This window comes from Stomoxys calcitrans, chromosome 3, assembly GCF_963082655.1.
Source record: "Stomoxys calcitrans chromosome 3, idStoCalc2.1, whole genome shotgun sequence".
Lineage (NCBI taxonomy): Eukaryota > Metazoa > Arthropoda > Insecta > Diptera > Muscidae > Stomoxys > Stomoxys calcitrans.
The window spans coordinates 40,433,453-40,453,424 of NC_081554.1; positions in this window are offsets into that span (position 1 = coordinate 40,433,453).

Below are 19,972 nucleotides of genomic sequence, written 5' to 3' on the forward strand. Positions count from 1 at the left end.
AAAAATTCAAAAAAAACCAATGTGAGTTTGCTATTGCTGTAACTTCCTGAGATTTGCTAACTTCAGAATTTATCAGACACCGTTGGATTCGTGAAGAAAATCTCTTTCCACAGAGGTGCTGGCTGGAGCAATAATGTGAAGTTTTCTTTGAAAAACATCGCTTAGACCAATTTTGTTTGGGCGTAAAAATTCGAAGTCGTTTTCAAGGCCAAAAACGCTGTAATTCCTTAATTTTTTCGAATTTTGAAAATTTTGAGGCATTCCGCAATTCGAAATTCGAAAAAGATTCGTACAATAAACAAAATTACTTAAAAGTTCACATTTTATTTTTTTTTGCATTTTTTTAGCAAGGCTAACCCCTTATGAAAATTTGCAATTTTTGATGCGAAAAAATTTTTCGAGTTGAGTATACAGTATTGAAGATAATGGCAAAAAATTCGGATTGGTGCAACTCCTATGTTTTTTATTTCAAAAAACAAGCTCAAAATCGCATAATTTATATCGGAAAAATGCTAGAAAAATCAAGGTGAGTTTAAAATTGCTGTCACACCTTTTGTTTTGGGAATTACAAAATTCTGACGACACCTTTGGATTCGTGAAGAAAATCTCTTTCCGCAATGGTGCTGGACGAAGCAGTACTCTTTTCTGTTTCCTTCAAAACTTTAAAGTATTGCTTCAAAATCGCATATTTCATATCCAAAAAATTCAAAAAAAAACCAATGTGAGTTTGCTATTGCTGTAACTTCCTCAGATTTGCCAACTTCAGAATTTTTCAGACACCGTTGGATTCGTGAAGAAAATCTCTTTCCACAGAGGTGCTGGCTGGAGCAATAATGTGAAGTTTTCTTTGAAAAACATCGCTTAGACCAATTTTGTTTGGGCGTAAAAATTCGAAGTCGTTTTCAAGGCCAAAAACGCTGTAACTCCTTCATTTTTTCGAATTTCGAAAATTTTCCAGTATTCCGCAATTCGAAATTCGAAGAAGATTCGTACAATAAACAAAATTACTTAAAAATTCACATTTTATTTTTTTTTGTATTTTTTAGCAAGGCTAACCCCTTATGAAATTTGCAATTTTTAATGCGAAAAAAATTTTCGAGTTGAGTCCACAGTATTGAAAATTCCTGCAAAAAAATCGGTATAGAGCAACTCCTACAACTTTTCTTCAAAAATCAAGCTCAAAATCGTATAATTAATGTTCGAAAAGTGCTAAAAAAATCAAGTTGTGTTTCAAATTGCTATAACATCTTCTGTTTTTCGAATTTCACAATTCTGAGAACACCGTTGGATTCGGGAAGAAAATCTCTTTCTTAAGTGGCGCTGGATGAGGCAATTCGGTAAAATTTTCTGTGAAAACATCGCAAAAACCAAATTTTTTTTAGGCGTTCTGAAATTCGATAAACAAAAGATGTTATAGCAATTTCAACCACACCTTGATTTTATTAGCATTTTTTTATTTTTAAAATAAAAACATAGGAGTTGCACTAATCCGAATTTTTTGCCATTATCTTCAATACTGTATACTCAACTCGAAAAATTTTTTCGCATCAAAAATTGCAAATTTTCATAAGGGGTTAGCCTTGCTAAAAAAATGCAAAAAAAAATAAAATGTGAATTTTTAAGTAATTTTGTTTATTGTACGAATCTTCTTCGAATTTCGAATTGCGGAATACTGGAAAATTTTCGAAATTCGAAAAAATGAAGGAGTTACAGCGTTTTTGGTCTTGAAAACGACTTCCAATTTTTACGCCCAAACAAAATTGGTCTAAGCGATGATTTTCAAAGAAAACTTCTCCAGCCAGCGCCTCTGTGCAAAGATATTTTCCTCACGAATCCAATGGTGTCTGATAAATTCTGAAGTTGGCATATCTGAGGAAGTTAAAGCAATTGCAAACTCTCATTGGTTTTTTTTTAATTTTTTATTGTATGAATCTTCTTTGAATTTCCAATTACGGAATGCTGGAAAATTTTCGAAATTAAAAAAATTGAAGTATTTACAGCGTTTTTGGGCTTGAAATCGACCTTGAATTTTACGCTGAAGTTGGCAAAACTAAGGAAGTTACACCAACTGCAATCTCACGTTGTTTTTTTTTTGTATTTTTTGGAATGAATTATGCGATTTTGAAGCAATACTCTAAAGTTTTCAAGGAATCAGATAAGAGTATTGCTTCGTCCAGCACCATTGCGGCAAGAGATTTTTCTCACCAATCCAACGGTGTTTAAAAAATTCTAAAGATTGTAAAACTGAGGAAGTATTTTTTTTTGTATACCCTACACCACAACTTTGGTACAGGTTAGTGCATTTGTTTGTAACACCTAGAAGGAAGAGAGATGGACCCTTTGATAATTGTACCGATCGACTCAGAATCACTTTCTGATTCGATTTAGCTATGGCCTAAGGCTATTTGCTAGACTACTACCACAATATCCGAGAAGTTTGGTTGAAATCGGTTCAGATTTAGATATAGCTCCCATAAGTATGTTCTTCGGATTTTGGTTAATGTGCAATTATGTTGTCATTTGTCAACCGCTATACAGTTTGACCATATTTGCTGCAAGTTTGGTAAGGATTGTTTCATTACCCATCTGAAACATCCGGCGAAGTACATCAAAATTGGTTCAGAATTGAATATATAGCTCCCACATTGTACTTATAGGGTAAGTGTGGGGTACTATATACAGTCGGCACCGGCCAGCTTTTGCCCTTTCTTACCGATTTCTTGGGCAAAACTTTCGCACAAAACAAATAAGAATTGTGGCTGCCTGGCATATTTCACGTCAGGCCTATAAACTACCTCAAGCACTTTCCAAGAAAACTGGAGTATGTGAGTGAGTCTCCGTCCTTTCGTTACTTCCCGCATCCATTAGATTTATTTGACGACTATTTGTATACTTTCGGCCTTACTCCCAAAATGAAGCCTTAATTGAGTACCGACATCATAAAAATCCCCCAATGAAATACACATGTATATTGTGTTGTACTAAAAGCTTTATTGTTTTTTGTTTTTCTTCAAAAAATTAGTTTTTAGCGCGTGCGTTAAATTTAGTTTAATTCTTAATTCTTCTTAAAAGTTATTCATTAAAACAGTTTTAATTAATTCATTATATAACGAAGGAATAACACTCCAGGTATCAGCAGCATAGACAATGCAAGGGCTGGACTTGAATTGCATTTTGGTTCTGTACATATTTCACAGACAACATTTCGTGTGCCCTCTGGCATGATGACGCCACTACAAGCGGCGATGGTATCTGATTTTACTGAGCAGCCTTTTCGTTTTTTGGTGACATCATCGTCTGCAAAAGAAAAGAAAAAAAAGCGGTTAATGAATGATACTTTAAGAATGAAATATATATCATAATATTGAAATAGAAATATTGATTCATTTTATTTGGTCTTGTAGTTCATTACAGTAAACGGCAGTTCACTTCAGCACACTGAACTAGTTCGTACAGTTAACATTTTCACGTACACGTTATTTGATTTTAGAAAGAAAATGGCCAATGAATTTTCATTCTGGACTATTGAACGCAATTAAGTCTATGTATTATTTTAATACCAACCGGGTCCGCTCCGCTGCGCCTTCTTTAACTCTGTAATATCTTTTTAGGGTGGGGTCACTTAGCCCTGAATGCGGATATCGAATTCGTACCACTGTACGAATTCGTTGGTTGGCGACATTTGCGAGGTACAATGACATGCATGGTCATTTATACAATTTTCCCAGGTGGTGCACTGCGGGACGCCTTTTGGACTCAACTATAAAAAAAGGTCTCTTATCATTGAGTTTAAACTTGAATCGGAAAGCACTCATTGATGTGTGAGAAGTTTGCCCCTACCGATTCCTGGTGTTTTCACAAATTAGGGTAATGAGAAGTGCTTTTTAAGGGAGGGATGGTACCTCAGTCATTTCGAATCAAATATGGATATCAAATTCTTGCTGCACTTCCAAATCCCTTTAATTTGGGCCCCATATAGCCATGGCCGGTAAATATGAACCGTTTGGAGGATGTTTGGAAGCTGGGGCGCCTACAGACACTTTGCACTGAAAATAGATATCAAATTCGTGCTTTATTTCCAGAACGGAAATGAAGCTCAGTGCTTTAGGGCGTACCCCAAAACACTTGGCTCTAAAATTGGATATCAAATTTGTTTTCTACACTTGAATACCTTTCATTAGAGTCCCATATTGTCATAATGGGTCAAATAACCCATTTGAAGTATATGTAGGGGGAAAAGCGCCACCTAGACTTGAACGCAAATTTTAATGTCATATTCGTAATCTACTCCTAAATATCTTGCATTTGAGTCGCATATAGCCATGGTCGGCTAATATGCCTATTTGGGGTTGGGATTGGTTGCTTGGATCTAATGTTTTATGCCATATTTGTAATCTACTGCTAACTTTAGAAGTTACAATCGGGCTGTATATATATATATATATATATATATATAAATATATATGTATATATATATATATATATATATATATATTTTGGCAAGAATGGCCAATAAATGAGCTAGCTGCAACTTTAGAAGTTCAAATCGGGCTATATCTATATATATATATATATATATATATATATATAAGAATATATATATATATATATATATATATATATATATATATATATATATATATATATATATAAGAATATATATATATATATATATATATATATATATATATATATATATATATATATATATATATACATATAGATATAGCCCGATTTGAACTTCTAAAGTTGCAGCTAGCTCATTTATTGGCCATTCTTGCCAAAACGCTTTTCTCCACGACTACCACAATATCTTAGAAGTTTGCTCGAAATCGGTTCAGATTTGAATATAGCTCCCATATATATGTTTGTCCGATTTTGACCTATATTGCAATACAATGCTAATTTGTTAACCGATTCTCTTATAATTTGCCAGAGAGTAGTTTTCTTATGACTTTCCACACTACTGGCCCATTTCATAGAAATCGGTTCAGATTTAGATATAGCAGCCATATATGTACAATATATCGCCCCATTCTCATTTCCACTGCAAGCGCATTTATTGACCAATCTTGGCAAAACTTTGTACCACATTGTACCTATAGGGTAGGTGTAGGGTATTATATAGTCGACACCGCTCAACTTTTGGCCTTCTTTACTGCTTTCAAACTGTTTTTAATAACAAACATATTTTTGTCGTTGTATAATGTGATTGAATATTGCTCTAATTACTAAAATTTAGTGTGATTGTAGCCTATGATTTCTATTGATTATTTGTGGGTGGATTAAAAATGTTTTAATTGGTTGATCAGGTTTTATAGAGAAATTCGCTGAGATTCAATCACTAGTTTCGTGAAAAAATTGGAATGAGAAAATATAAAAAACAAGTAAAAAGGCGTTAAGTTCGGCCAGGCCGAACTTTGGGTATATATGTAAACCACCTTTCATAAAAATCCGGTGAAAATTGCATACCTTATGTCTTATGTTTATAAATGCCCCTTTTTTGGGGTCAAGACTTTAAATCGAGATATCGGTCTATGTGGCAGCTATATGCAAATCTTCATCGATCTAGACCAAATTGCAAAAATATGTGGAGGGGCTTAACTTAACTCTATGTCCCAAATTTCGGCAACATCGGACAATAAATGCGCCTTTTATGGGCCAAAAACATTAAATTGAGAGATCGGTCTATATGGCAGCTATTTCCAAATTTTGACCGATCTGTGCAATATTGCAGAAGTATGTCAAGGGGCTTAACTTAACTCACTGTCCCAAATTACGATGACATCGGACAATAAATGCGTTTTTTATGGCCCCAAAAATCAAAACCGCGAAATCGGTCTTTATGGCAGCTATATCCCAATCTGGACCGATCTGTGCCATATTGCAGAAATATGTCAAGGGGCTTAACCTAACTCACTGTCCCAAATTTCGGCGACATCGGACAATAAATGTGGCTTTTGTGGGCCTAAGACCCTAAATCGGAGGATCGGTCTATATGGCAGCTATATCCAAATTTGGACCAATCTGAGCCAAATTGACGAAGGACGTCGAAGAGCCTAAGACAACTCACCGTCCCAAATTTCAGCAAAATCGAATAATAATTGTGGCTTTTATGGGCCTATGAACCTAAATCTGAGTATCGGTCTATATGACAGCTATATCCAACTCTAGACCAATCTGAGCCAAATTGACGAAGAATGTCGAAGGGCCTAAGACAACCCACTGTCCCAAATTTCAGCAAAATTGGTTAATAAATGTGGATTTTATGGGCCTAAGACCCTAAATCTGCGGATCGGTCTATATGGCAGCTATATCCATCTCTGAACCGATCTAGGCCAAATTGACGAAGGATGTTGGAAAGCCTAACACAACTCACTGTCCCAAATTTCAGCAAAATCGAATAATAATTGTGGCTTTTATGGGCCTAAGAACCTAAATCTGAGTATCGGTCTATATGGCAGCTATATCCAAATCTGGACCGATCTGAGCCAAATTGAGGAAGAATGTCGTAGGGCCTAACACAACTCACTGTCCCAAATTTCAGCAAAATCGGATAATAAATGTGGCTTTTATGGGCCTAAGACCCTAAATCGGTGGATCCATCTATATGGCAGCTATATCCAAATCTGGACCGATCTGAGCCAAGTTGGCGAAGGTTGTTGAAGGGCCTGACACAATTCACTGTACCAAATTTTATCAAAATCGGATAATAAATGTGGCTTTTATTGGCCAAAGACCCTAAATCGGCGGATCGATCTATATGGGGGCTACATCAAGATATAGTCCGATATAGCCCATCTTCGAACTTAACCTGCTTATGGACAAAAAAAGAATCTGTGCAAAGTTTCAGCTCAGTATCTCTATTTTTAAAGACTGTAGCTTGAACAGACAGACGGACGGACATGTCTAGATCGTCTTAGATTTTTACGTTGATCAAGAATATATATACTTTATAGGGTCGGAAATGGATATTTCGATGTGTTGCAAACGGAATGACATATACCCACCATCCTTCGGTGGTGGGTATAACAAGCAAAAACATGTTAGGTTCAGTTGAGCCGAATCTTATACACACTCCACCATGGTCCGACAATTGGATATCAGATACGTTTTCTAATCTTAAATACCTTTCATTTGAGTCCCATATGATCGTGATTGGTCTATATATATATTTGGTAGGTTTTGGGGGTGGGGCGGCCCATACGAAATTTAGATACCAAATTTTTGTTTTTAGGTTACTAAAAGAGAGCACACAAAATTTCGCGTAAACTGCACCAGCCATCTCCGAGATCTGGCGTTTCTGAATATTAGGGCAAGGGGGACGGTCCACCCCCTTCGGATATCAAAAAATGTAGTACCTAATTTTCACCATGGGATCATTATGCACCATCTGAGAAAATTTCAAGAAAATCGGTTCAGCCGTTTTTGAGTCTATAAGGAACACACAAACAAACCGACAAGCAAACACAAATTGATTTTCATATATAAGAAGAAGATGGGGCCTTAGACGAATATTTCGAGGTGTTACAAACGGAATGACTAGATTAGCATACCCCCTCCCATGGTGGTGGGTATAAAAAAATATGGTACACTGAGGTTTAATCTTAACATGGAGGAATTCGGCTTACAGACAATTCGAAACAATGAAGTTTTGGTGTACTATTGGGATTTATTACTGTCAAATAAACGAATTGGGTCGATTCAGAAGGCCCAACACTATATTGAGATGTTACAAACGGAACAATGAAATGAACATACTCCGTATTATAAGTTAGTGAGCAAAAAGTAAACAAGAGAAAAACTTTCAACTGTAACAGTATTCTAATTAAATAACTTACCTATAGTTGTTATTGATGGCATTATTCATTGGTATTTAGTAGGTAATACATCGAAAACACCGGCTAAAACGTGATGAAACCGGTTAAATCCGCCTGGGAAACGTGTCAGCCAATACGGCTTGATGATGTAAAATCACCACAACGGCGGCAGCTGTTCGAGTAAAAGTTACTTAATATGCAAGCAAATGTTTGATACACATGAAGTTTGAGGGTGTGGGGGTTGCAGCTTATATTGTCATATACACTCAAATATATTTACAACTTAGGAAATGAATTCATTTTAAATAAAGAGCAATGCATTTTGATACACTATATATTGGATTGCCCAAAAAATAATTGCGGATTTTTCATATAGTCGGCGTTGACAAATTTTTTCACAGCTTGTGACTCTGTAATTGCATTATTTCTTCTGTCAGTTATCAGCTGTTACTTTTAGCTTGCTTTAGAAAAAAAGTGTAAAAAAAGTATATTTGATTAAAGTTCATTCTAAGTTTTATAAAAAATGCATTTACTTTCTTTTAAAAAATCCGCAATTACTTTTTGGGCAACCCAATATAATACACTTTCTTATAATTCATATATATTTTCTTAAGGCAAGGAAAATACTTATTGAAATTTCCTTATGGGAGAAAAATCATGCAATGTCAAGAAATTCCCAATTTTTGTATGATTCTTCTGATGTTTTGTACTTTGCTTGTTCTGTTCGCAGTGTAGTTGGCCATACAACGCATTAAGCTTGAGAACGATATTGATTTCTTGCCAAACTGGGTTAGACGATTGGCCATAACAATGCCATTGACCAAAAGTAATCTGATTCAAAGCTTGACAACGTTTAACTGTATAGACGTTGCGGTAAGAGGTGTTCACTCTTTCTCGACAAGTTTGAAGTCACATGTCGGGAATTCACCGCATTCAACAGATTCCCAAAAAACCCCCTAAACGAACATAATGATCATGGAACTCAAATGAAAGTTATTTTTAAGTTGTGTACTAATGCGACATTCAAATTTTTAATAAAGAAGGAGAAGGGGGATACCTTCGAAAACCTAAAAACGGAAATGTTGGCCAACCACTGCAATATGACCCTCAAATAACAAGTGGTTCGGAGAAGAATGCACTTAAAAATGAATTACTTCAAATTAAAGATTTTGTTCATAATCGAGACGTTTTTGGTAATGGTTCTGAGCCAAAGAAGAAAAGTCTCAAAATAATGATGCGACATTTAAATAATCGTACAAATACAAATGCAAATTTTGCCCATGAACATTCCACTAAGGAACAGGGGCAAACTTCTTACATATCAATGAGTGCAGTCTGATTCAAGTTTTTTAAACTCAATGATAAGGAGCCTCCTTTTTTATAGCCGAGTCCGAACAGCATGCCGCAGTGCGACGCCTCTTTGGAGAGAAGTTTTACATGGCATAGTACCTCACAAATGTTGCCAGCATTAGGAGGGGAAAACCACCGCTGAAATTTTTTTTGATGGTCTCCAGCCAGGATTCGAACCCAAGCGTTCAGCGTCATAGGCGGACATGCTAACCTCTGCGCTACGATGGCCTCGTACACAATCATTAATTTCGATTGCTGACTGATACTGAGTTTATGTCGCCCCAACGGGCGGCTATATTCATAGGGTGTCTGGGTCTTGCGTATACTCCAAAGGCCTGGCAGCAGACAAGGGTGGTGTTTATTCACTTTTGGTGTATGCGACACCAAAGGCCTATAGACCCATAAGCCTTTCTACTCAAAACCATAGATAGTATAGTGGACACCATGATAGAGAGTAGAATATCCAGCAAATAGTGTATCTGTGGAGACTACTCTGCACGAGGCTGTACAAAATAAGCAAATTCATCCTAAGTTCGGCCGGGTCGAATCTTAGGAACCCACCACCATGGACTCTGCTAAAATATGGGAGCAATATCTAGTTATAGACCGAATCCAGGGGCTCAAGAAGTCAAATCGGAAGATCGGTTTATATAGGATCTACATCAGGTTATGCTCAGATTTAAACCGTACTTAACACAGTTGTTGAAAGTCAAAATCGAACACTATGTTCAAAATTTCAACCAAAGCGGATGAAAATTGCGGCTTCCAAAGTCAAATCGGAAGATCGGTTTATATGGAAGCTATATCAGGTTATAGACCGATTTAGACCGTACTAACCACAGTTGTTTGAAGTCCTAACAGAACGCAATGTGCAAAATTTCAGCCAAATTGTACAAAAATTCCTGCTTCCAGAGGCTCAAGAGTCATATCGGGACATCGGTTTATATGGAAGCAATATCAGATTACAGACCGAATCGCATCGTACTTTCCACAGTTATTGGAAGTCATAACAGAACACTATGTGCAACATTTCGGACACAAATTGTGGCTTCCATGGGCTCAAGAAGTCAAATCGGGAGATCGGTTTATATGGGAGCTATATCCAAATCTGAACTGATATGACCCATTTGCAATCCCCAACGACCTTCATCAATATTAAGTATCTGTGCAAAATTTCAAGCGCATAGCTCTACGCGTTCGACCGCTATCGTGAATTTACTGTATCTCGTAATAGGTAGTTATTTTCGGGGACATTTTTTAAGTCACTCAAGGATAGCTACGATAGTGTTATCCATTAGGCGGTTGATTTGTTGTTGTTGTAGCCACATGTCTATACATGGAGGTGTCGATCCTCTTTTGCTCTAATAGGTGAGAAAGCTCGTTCCGATCCAAAGGACCGATCGCCGCGGTAACATGATGGCCATTGGTTATTAAAAGGCGCCAATAACTCTCCTTGTGATATCGAGCATCATAGGCACCCAGTACTTATGCAAGAGCCGGTGCCGCCCGGCCTCTCACTGAGACTCTCCGCTCGATACCGCTGATTGTCCGCAACTGCAATTGCAACTACTTCGTATGGAGCATTCCACTTTCCGCAAACTGTGGGGGCGCCCGGTAGCTTGCTGCCAAGTTTCTTGTGATAACAATGAAACCACACAGATCGGAGCCTGTATGGTGCTCACAACTATCCCGTGCTGGGAGGCGGCTGATGATCTGCGTTCGTTTCCAGTGGAGCGGCAGAACTAGAGCCCCGGAGTAGGCTTAAAATGGACTCCAAAGTCTGCTACTGAGACCTCAACTTGTGTAGCGGTTGCGCCAGGTTCCAATAACCGACAGATAACTGGTCAGCAGGGCTTTCGACGCAGACACCCGGTTCGAGTCTTACGGACAAGGCTGAACCTATTTTATCTTCGCGTGCCTATAATTTGCCTAGGCCATCCGCCGTCTCTGGCAAACCAATACCCTCTTTTAGAGGTTGGAACAATAAGAGGCGTATCGCTCTCAGGTTTATTGAGAGGCTTGGTGCGAATGATACTAAGACTCTCACCGATAAGGAGTGAGACTCCCTCTGGGATTCGCTGAATGGCTAACACCAAAGGATGCACGGCTAGATTCGGAAACGGAACCGCAATCAGCCAAAATGCTGCGGTTACCTGGGAGGTATCCCATGCCCAAAAGAACTAAGGCGAACGATAGTAATATGGGTTCAAGGACCTTTGTTAATGTCGCTAAGGACAGCTTGGTGATGGTAGTTGTCGACAAGGCAGAAGCACAGGGCTACATACCTACAATAGAAACAATTGCAGTGGGATAGTCAATGGACTGTCATCAGTATACTCCGATGTCTTATTGGAAATACCTGCGCCCTCTACAGCCTGCGACGATGCAGGTTGGTATCGGGGCCTTTACTAATTAATTGCTTTTGAGGATCAACGCTCAATTGAGATGTATGGTTATGCCCTATAGAAGATTGGCGAGATCTGGTCAGGCGCAGCACTGAATTTAGTCAACAAGGAAGATATTCCTTCTCCATCAATGGTACAGGCGTGTGTACCAAAGAATACCCTCAGATCCTGAATCCATACTGTGCGAAGATGGAAAGCCTGGATGGATTAGATAGGAAACCTGAAATGGCTTAGAGGCTTCGAATCGGTTACCTGAGACGACATTTGAGGTCGGTATTGAATTGTCGGAACTCTGGTATTGCCATCAGGTAGTTCATGCTACACGGATATCAAAGATAGAGGACAAAGTGGGGATAAGATCTAAATTAAGGACCCAGAAACTGAGTTCTGTTTCCGACTGCCTGACCATAACACGGTCCTTCATGGTTGGATAACCGCTGTATAAGTGAGAATAAGTGAGGTGGTGTGCTTTTAAAGCGAGGATGTCGAGTATGAACATCATTACGGGCAGTAAGCTGGCTATTAAGGCTATAGCAACCAGGACGATGAGGTCACGGACAGTCTAGGAATGTAGGAAGAAGAATAACTTCTTCGCTAAGAATGGCAAGATCCGCATGGCTTGGATGACTGGTCATAGTGGAGTAAGGGGGAATGAAAGCGAAGATGATTTGGCTGTGAAGGACAGAGGACTGCTGCACGATCAGCATCGTTTGGGTGCCAGGCCACAGCTGAGTGTGAGAAAATTAAAAAGCCAACGATTTGGCAGTGAAGGCTAGAGGACTACTGCACAGTGTTGCCAAATCGTAAAATCTTGGAAATAATTCTGGAATTTTAGAGCGGATAGACATATGTACACGAAACTTAACATAGTCAACGTTGTTGTTGTTTTCCAATAAGTATGCAAAATTTGGGAATATTAGTGGGTCCAGAGGCTGATGCATGGGGCTTCAAACTTGGTCACCTGGAGCATGCCAAATTTTGAATAGCTTGCCAAACAGTCATTTATGGGTCGATCGTCTTGATTGTTTTTGTTTTAAGATAGAGCTTGTAAAGCCCTGCAAAAAATCTGGAATATCTCTCAGGGTTTATGAGTTATTGAATTAACAACAATTTTGTTTTGAATATTTTAGTTAAATTCGGAGTTAGTGGCCTCAACGTTAAGAGCGCTACGTCCAATTTGGCGATGATGCTGATTCCTGGCTGAGCGGTTTCGTCAATAAAATATGCGTTATTGGTATGTACAGCAATCCACAAGTACTCCATGAGTCATCAATGCATCCCAAAAAATTACGCTTTGTTGCGGTTTATGGGCCGGCGGCGTCAATGGGCCGTACTTCTTTCGTGATGATCAAGATCGGCACGTTACTGTGAAAGGGAATCGTTACCGTTCAATTACAACAGAATATTTTTGGTCCCAATAGGATGACTTGGAGTTGGATGACATGTGGTTCCAACAAGGCGGCGCTACAAGCAACACAGCGAATGTCACAGTCAATTTATTGGAAACCAAGTTTGGAGAACGTGTAATCTCACGAAATGGTCCAGTCGATTGGCCGCCTCAGGCATGCGATTTGACGCCGTTAGACTAGTTCCTGTGGGGCTACGTCAAATCTATGGTCTATGCCAAAAAGCCAGCAACGATTGATGAACTTCGTACGAATATCGGACTCGAAATTGCAGCAGTATCGGCCGATTTATGTTCCGAAACGGTCGAAAATTGCGTTCAGCTTCTGGACTTCTGCAAGCGTTCCCGTGGTGGCCATGCAAAATTAATGGACCTGCTGGACGAAAAAAAAGTTATGAAGTAAATAAATTTGTTAAATTTTTTGCAAAAAAATGTAAAAATTTCAATTGTATATCTTTATTCATCCACTATCGTGATTTCAACACCCGGACAGACGGGTAGATGAATAAGTATACCTAAGGCGGTGTGTATCCGAACTTGGACTAGAGAATAGCCCCGCACTATCTGTGCATTTTTCAATATTCTTAAAAAAAAATTTGGCTAGTTTCAGTAACTAGCCAACAAAGGTAGCTCTTTTTTGTAGAATGTTAAACCACGACGGAAGAATAACTGACACTTGTGGACAAACTTATTAGCACATTAAACACAATGTAAACGGAAAAATTTTTTGGAAACGTATTTTAAGTCTATAATTGTTGTTGTTGCTTAACGGAAACAAGCATACCTGAGATCGCCTCTAAGGGTTAATTACAAAAAAAAACCAAACACACATTTTTTCATTTGAAGTATAAAACATATTTTTATTGCATGGAATCTCTAAACAACTGTTTATGTTTATGGACTCATTAACCAATTGCTAAGATCCTTAGCATGTTTACCTGTACTTTAAGATCTTATCTGGGGGCAAATAATAATAAAAATCAAGACCTTTTTGTACCACACTTGAAAAGATTTCAATCGTTCTAGAGAAAAAAAAAACACAAAAAATACTTTTGTAGCCAAATAAATAGAGATGACAGGTACCCTGCAAAAACTTAGCAAGCACATGCCATTATTTTTAGCATTACTATTCAAAGATATAGCATTACCATTAACAATACTTGTGGCTACAAAATAATAAGTTATTCGTATTGATACCTCTGGTATAATCTGTAAAACAAGAGAAAATAAACAGAGAGAGAAAGAGAGAGAGAGAGAAAAACTTAGAACTACCAAATTTTTGAATGTTTTGTCCACGCTTACAAATGAGCCACCGTTAAACTTGCGAATAAGCACTTACTTAGGAAATGGCCACATAAAATTGATTCGAAGAGAATTTTAGGGCTCCTTAAAAATAAATAGTTGCCACATTTTACGTTGACTTAACAATAATGACAGTTTTTGCTGGGTAATCGCTTATTATAGATGTACCTGCCAATATTCCCACCCGTACTGAGTGAGGGCGCCATTCCATCCTATGCCAAATTTCAGCTGAAACGGGAAACCTTGGAGGTAATTTGTATAAGCCACTTTGCTGCCATTGGTCAAAAATAAAAAAAATTAAAGTTTGGTAACAAATGCTAACCTCTGTTCTATTGGGTTGTCTAAAAAGTAATTGCGGATTTTTTAAAAGAAAGTAAATGCATTTTTAATAAATCTTAGAATGAACTTTAATCAAATATACTTTTTTTACACTTTTTTTTCTAAAGCAAGCTAAAAGTAACAGCTGATAACTGACGGAAGAAAGAATGCAACAGAGTCACAAGCTGTGAAATAATTAGTCAACGCTGACTATATGAAAAATCCGCAATTACTTTTTGGGCAACCCAATAGAACTTCTGGCCCTTATCTGCAAAAAACTGAACCAAGTGCGATTTTATAGCATCATCATTGCCGAAAGTTTTACCATTTAAGGAGTTCTGCAAAGAACGAAATAAATGGTAGTCTGATGGTGCAAGGTCAGGGCTATATGGTGGATGTATCAAAAGTTCCCAGCCAAGCTCACACAGTTTTTGGCGAGTGACCAAAGATGTGTGTGGTCTAGCGTTGTCCTGGTGGAATATGAAATCTTTACGATTGACCAATTCTGGCCGCTTCTCCTTGATGGTTGTATTCAATTTGTCCAATCGTTGACAGTAAACATCCGAATTAATCGTTTGGTTCCTTGGAAGCAGCTCAAAATATACCACACCCTTCCAATCCCACCAAACAGACAGCATAACCTTCTTTTGGTGGATATCAGCCTTTGAAGTGGTTTGAGCTGGTTCACCATGCTTGGACCATGATCGTTTTCGACTAACGTTGTTGTAAACAATCCATTTTTCATCTCCAGTTATGATTCGTTTTAAAAACGGATCGAATTCATTGCGTTTAAGGTGCATATCACAAGCGTTGATTCGGTTTGTTCAATGAATTTCTTTCAATACATGTGGTACCCATATTAAAATTGACGCCAAACAAACAAATGTAAACAAAATTTCGCGCACTTTTTTTCTAAAGCAAGCTAAAAGTAACAGCTGATAACTGACAGAAGAAAGAATGCAATTACAGAGTCACAAGCCGTTGAAAAAATTTGTCAACGCCGACTATATTACTACTATATTACCGACAATTACTTTTTGGGCAACCCAATATTAAGCTACTCTAGAATATAGCGGGATACGTAGCCTTTTTATGTGCCAATGTATAAAGGCAACCCTAATGTTGGTTTATCACAATTATGACAAATATTTTATAATTATTTGTAAAAGATTTATGTCGGAGGCCACCGTAGCGCAGAGGTTAGCATATGCGCCTTTGACACTGAATGCCTGGGCTCGAATCCTGGCGAGAACATTAAAATAAATTTTTGGCGGTGGTTGTCCCCTCCAAATGTTGGCGACATTTGGGAAATACTGTGCATAGAAGCCATGTAAAAACTTCTCCTACTCCTGCACGCCGTTGGCCATAAAAAGGAGGCCCCTTATCATTATTAAACGGCTAAGGTTTTAAAAAAGGCGATTTTGTGGTACATATTTCGTACAAACGGCTGAATGAATTTTAATGAAATTGGCATCAATCGAAAGATGTTTTTCCAAAGAAGCGAGGAATACATATGAAAACGAGAGAATCGGTTAACAATTGACTATTTTATTGCAGTATTACTGCAAATCGGACGAACATATATGTGGGAGCTATATCCAAATCTGAACCGATTTTTTCCAATTTCAATAGGCTTCGTCTCTAGGCCGATTAACATGCCCATACCAAATTGGAAGACGATCGGATGAAAATTGCGACCTGTAGTTTGTACACAAATTAACATGGACAGATGGACATAGCTTAAATGAATCAGAAAGTGATTCTTAGTCGATTTCCTTAAAGGAAAGCCATAAAAATGAGGAATTAATTTTCAATAAAAGAAGAAGAAGCATAAACACAGCAAATTGCTGTTGTGAATGCCTTTGCATTGCATAGGTGGGGGAGTATTAGTGGTGAGAGTAAGAGAAACAAACGGTGCGAGAGAAAGAGTATCACTATATGCGTGGCCCTACATGGCATGTAGGTGAGCCAATACTTTAAGGCTCAGCTTTGGCGTGCGAGGCATTTGTATTTTTGTTTTTGTTGTTTGTATATGTTTTGCGAGCCAGCACAATAAGCAGCACAACTACAGTGCAGGTCGTTTGCAGTAGGTGGGTAAGTGTCACTTACACTAACAAGTAAAGAGGGCTGGGCTGAATCTTAAGAACCCACCACCATGGATTCTGTGTAAAATTGACACAAAGTAAAACTACAATAGTTAAAAGACATAATTTTACTCTACATACCAAATTTCAGCCAAACCACGCAAAAAGCTGAAAGCTTCTAGAAGCGAACAAGGGCAATCGAGATATCGGTTTATATGAGAGCTACATCAGGTTAAAAACCGATTTTGATCGTTCTTGGCACAGTTGTTCGAAGTCGTAACAGAACAGAAAGTGCAAAATTTTAGCCAAATCGGACAAATATTGTGGCTTCCAGGGAATCCAGACGTGAAATCGAGAGATAGGTTTATAAAGGATCTATATCAGGTTAAAGACTGATTTTGGCCGCACTTGGCACAGTTGTTGGAAGTCATAACAAAAGACTACATGCAAAATTTCAGCCAAATCGGACAAAAAATACGGACTGCAGGGGCTCAAGATATCAAATCGGGAGATCAGGTTATATGAGAGTTATACCAGGTTACGGAGCGATTTGGACCGTACTTGGCAGACTTGTTGAAAATCGTAGCAGAATACTACAATTAAAAATTCAGCCAAGTCGGACAAAAATTGGGGCTTCCAGGGGCTCAAGAAGTCAAATCGGGAGATCGGTTTATATGGGAGCTATATCAGATTATAGATCGATTCTGACCGCACTTTGCACAGTTGTTGGAAGTCTTAACAGAACGCTGCATGCAAAATTTCAGCCAAATCAAACAAAAATTGCGGCTTGTTAAGACTCAAGAAGTCAAATCGGGGCATCGGTATATATGGTAGATATATCAGATTATAGATCGTTTCGGACCGTACTTGGCACAATTGCTGAAAATCATTGCAGAACACTACATGCAAATTTTCAGCTAAATCGGACAAAACTTCCGGCTTCCAGAGGTACAAGAAGTCAAATCGGGAGATCAGTTTATATGGGGGCTATATCAGGCTATAGAGCGATGTGGACCGTACTTGGCACAGTTGTTGGCAGGTATAACAGAACACCGCATGCAAAATTTCAGCCAATTCGGACAAAAATTGCGGCTTAAAAAATCAAATCGGGAATTTGGTTTATATGGGAGCTATATCTAAATCTGAACCGATATGGTCCATTTGCTATCCCCAACGACCTTCATCAATATTAAATATATGTGCAAAATTTTAAGCGGCTAGCTATGCGCGTTCGACCGCTATCGTGATTTTGACAGACGGACGGACATGGCAAGATCGACTTAGAACGTCGAATATGTAGGAGGTCGCCTTTCCACTAACATACCCAAAGAATACATGTCTGTTTGGGGTTGTTAGGTGTAAATAGTGTCTCAAATGGAAGGTGTAGCAAGCTTCTAAGACCAACGTTCATCATAAGGTACCACACAATTTCAAGGTTTTTAGATGTATAGTACGCATCAAACATAAAAATATGGATTTAAGTTACAGAAGGCTTTAACCCCAAAAGCGCTTAACTAATGTGTAACCTAATTATGACAATATGGGGTTCAAATTCAAGATATTTGAGAGCAGTTTACGAGTTTGATATCCAAATTTTGACCCAAGTATCTCGAGGTTCGCCAATCAGGTATCAAATTTAAGAGTTTTGGGAGTAGAGTACTAACTAACATTGGCCATATAAGGTCAACCGACCTTTAACCCGATCTTAACATTTTGGTTTTAATTTAAATCATTTAAAAGTGATGACATAAACATTTTAGGTCAAGTACCAGTACGGCTCCCTAAGAGTCCTCCAAAAAACTTCGAGTGGATTGTGGCCTGATAATAGCAAAATGGAGCTTTAATGAAAGCTAAATGAGGGAAGAGTGTGAATTCGATGAGTGATTTGAGATTAGCCACAAACAAGTAAAAGCGCGCTAAGTTCGGCCGGGCCGAATCTTGGGAACCCACCACCATGGATTCTGCTAAAATATAGGAGCTATATCTGGTTATAGACCGATTTAGACTTGGCACAGTTGTTGAGAGTCAGAGGCAAAATTTCAGCCAAATGGGATAAAAATCGCGGCTTGTAAGGGCTCAAGAAGTCAAATCGGGAGATCGGTTTATATGGGAGCTACATCAGGTTCTTGGCCGATTTATACCGTATTTGACACAGTTGTTGGAAGTCACAATAAAAAACTTTGTGCAAAATTTCAGCCACATCGGATCAAAAAAGAGGCTTCCAGGGGCTCAAGAGATCAAATCGGGAGATCGGTTTATATGGGAGCTGCATCAGGTTCTTGGCCGATTTGAGTCATACTCAACACAGTTGTTGGAAGTCATAACAGAACACTATGTGCAATATTTCAGCCAATCGGTTTATATGGTTCCTAATCTAAACCGATATAGCCCATTTTCAATCCCCGACGACATACATCAATATTAAGTATCTGTGAACAATTTCAAGCGGCTAGCTTTACGCATTCGACCACTATCATGATTTCGACGAACGGCGTTGTTAGTCCAAAATTTTGAAAATTTTACTACCATATTTCTCTGAGTGTACTTTTTTTCCATATTGTAGCTAAGATGCAACCATGAACCCTAGAAGGTAAGATTACAAATGTATGGAAATTTTTGTTCTGTGTACTGTAGCCGAAGTTAGCATGCCCGACTATGACGACGAACGCCTGGGTTCAAATCCCGGCGTAAACATCACCAGATTTTCGGCGGTGAATATTCCTTTACTAATGCTGGATACATTTGTAAGGTTTTCTGCCATAATAAAACTTCTCTACCAAGTGGTGTCGCTAAGCGGCACGCCGTTCGGGCTCAGCACAAAAAAAGGAGGTCCCTTATCATTGAGCTTAAACTTTAATCGGGCTGCACCCGTTGATATGAGAGAAGTATCCCCTGTCCCTTAAAGGAATGTTCATGGGAAATTTAGTAGTTAGTAGTTTAGTATTGCAAAAAAGGGCCCAGTGGGGCGTGTCTGCGTGGGCTTGTTTGAGATTAAATTCAAATCGGACATCACTCATTGATATGTGAGAAGTTTGCCACTGTTCCTTAATGGAATGCTCATGGACAAATTGGCATTTGCATATATATTGGGCTCTTGGAACTATAAAACACAGCATGAGAATTAAATATTCTTTGTCGACCTGAAAAAGTTAATTTTGTCTATCTTAGCAATTAGCAACGACTTGATAAAAGAGTTGCTTATCATTATATTGTTATGCTATTAAATTATCATTTGCATGTTAAACATCTTTTTATTGGCATTTAGTTTAATTTACCATAAGGTACTCT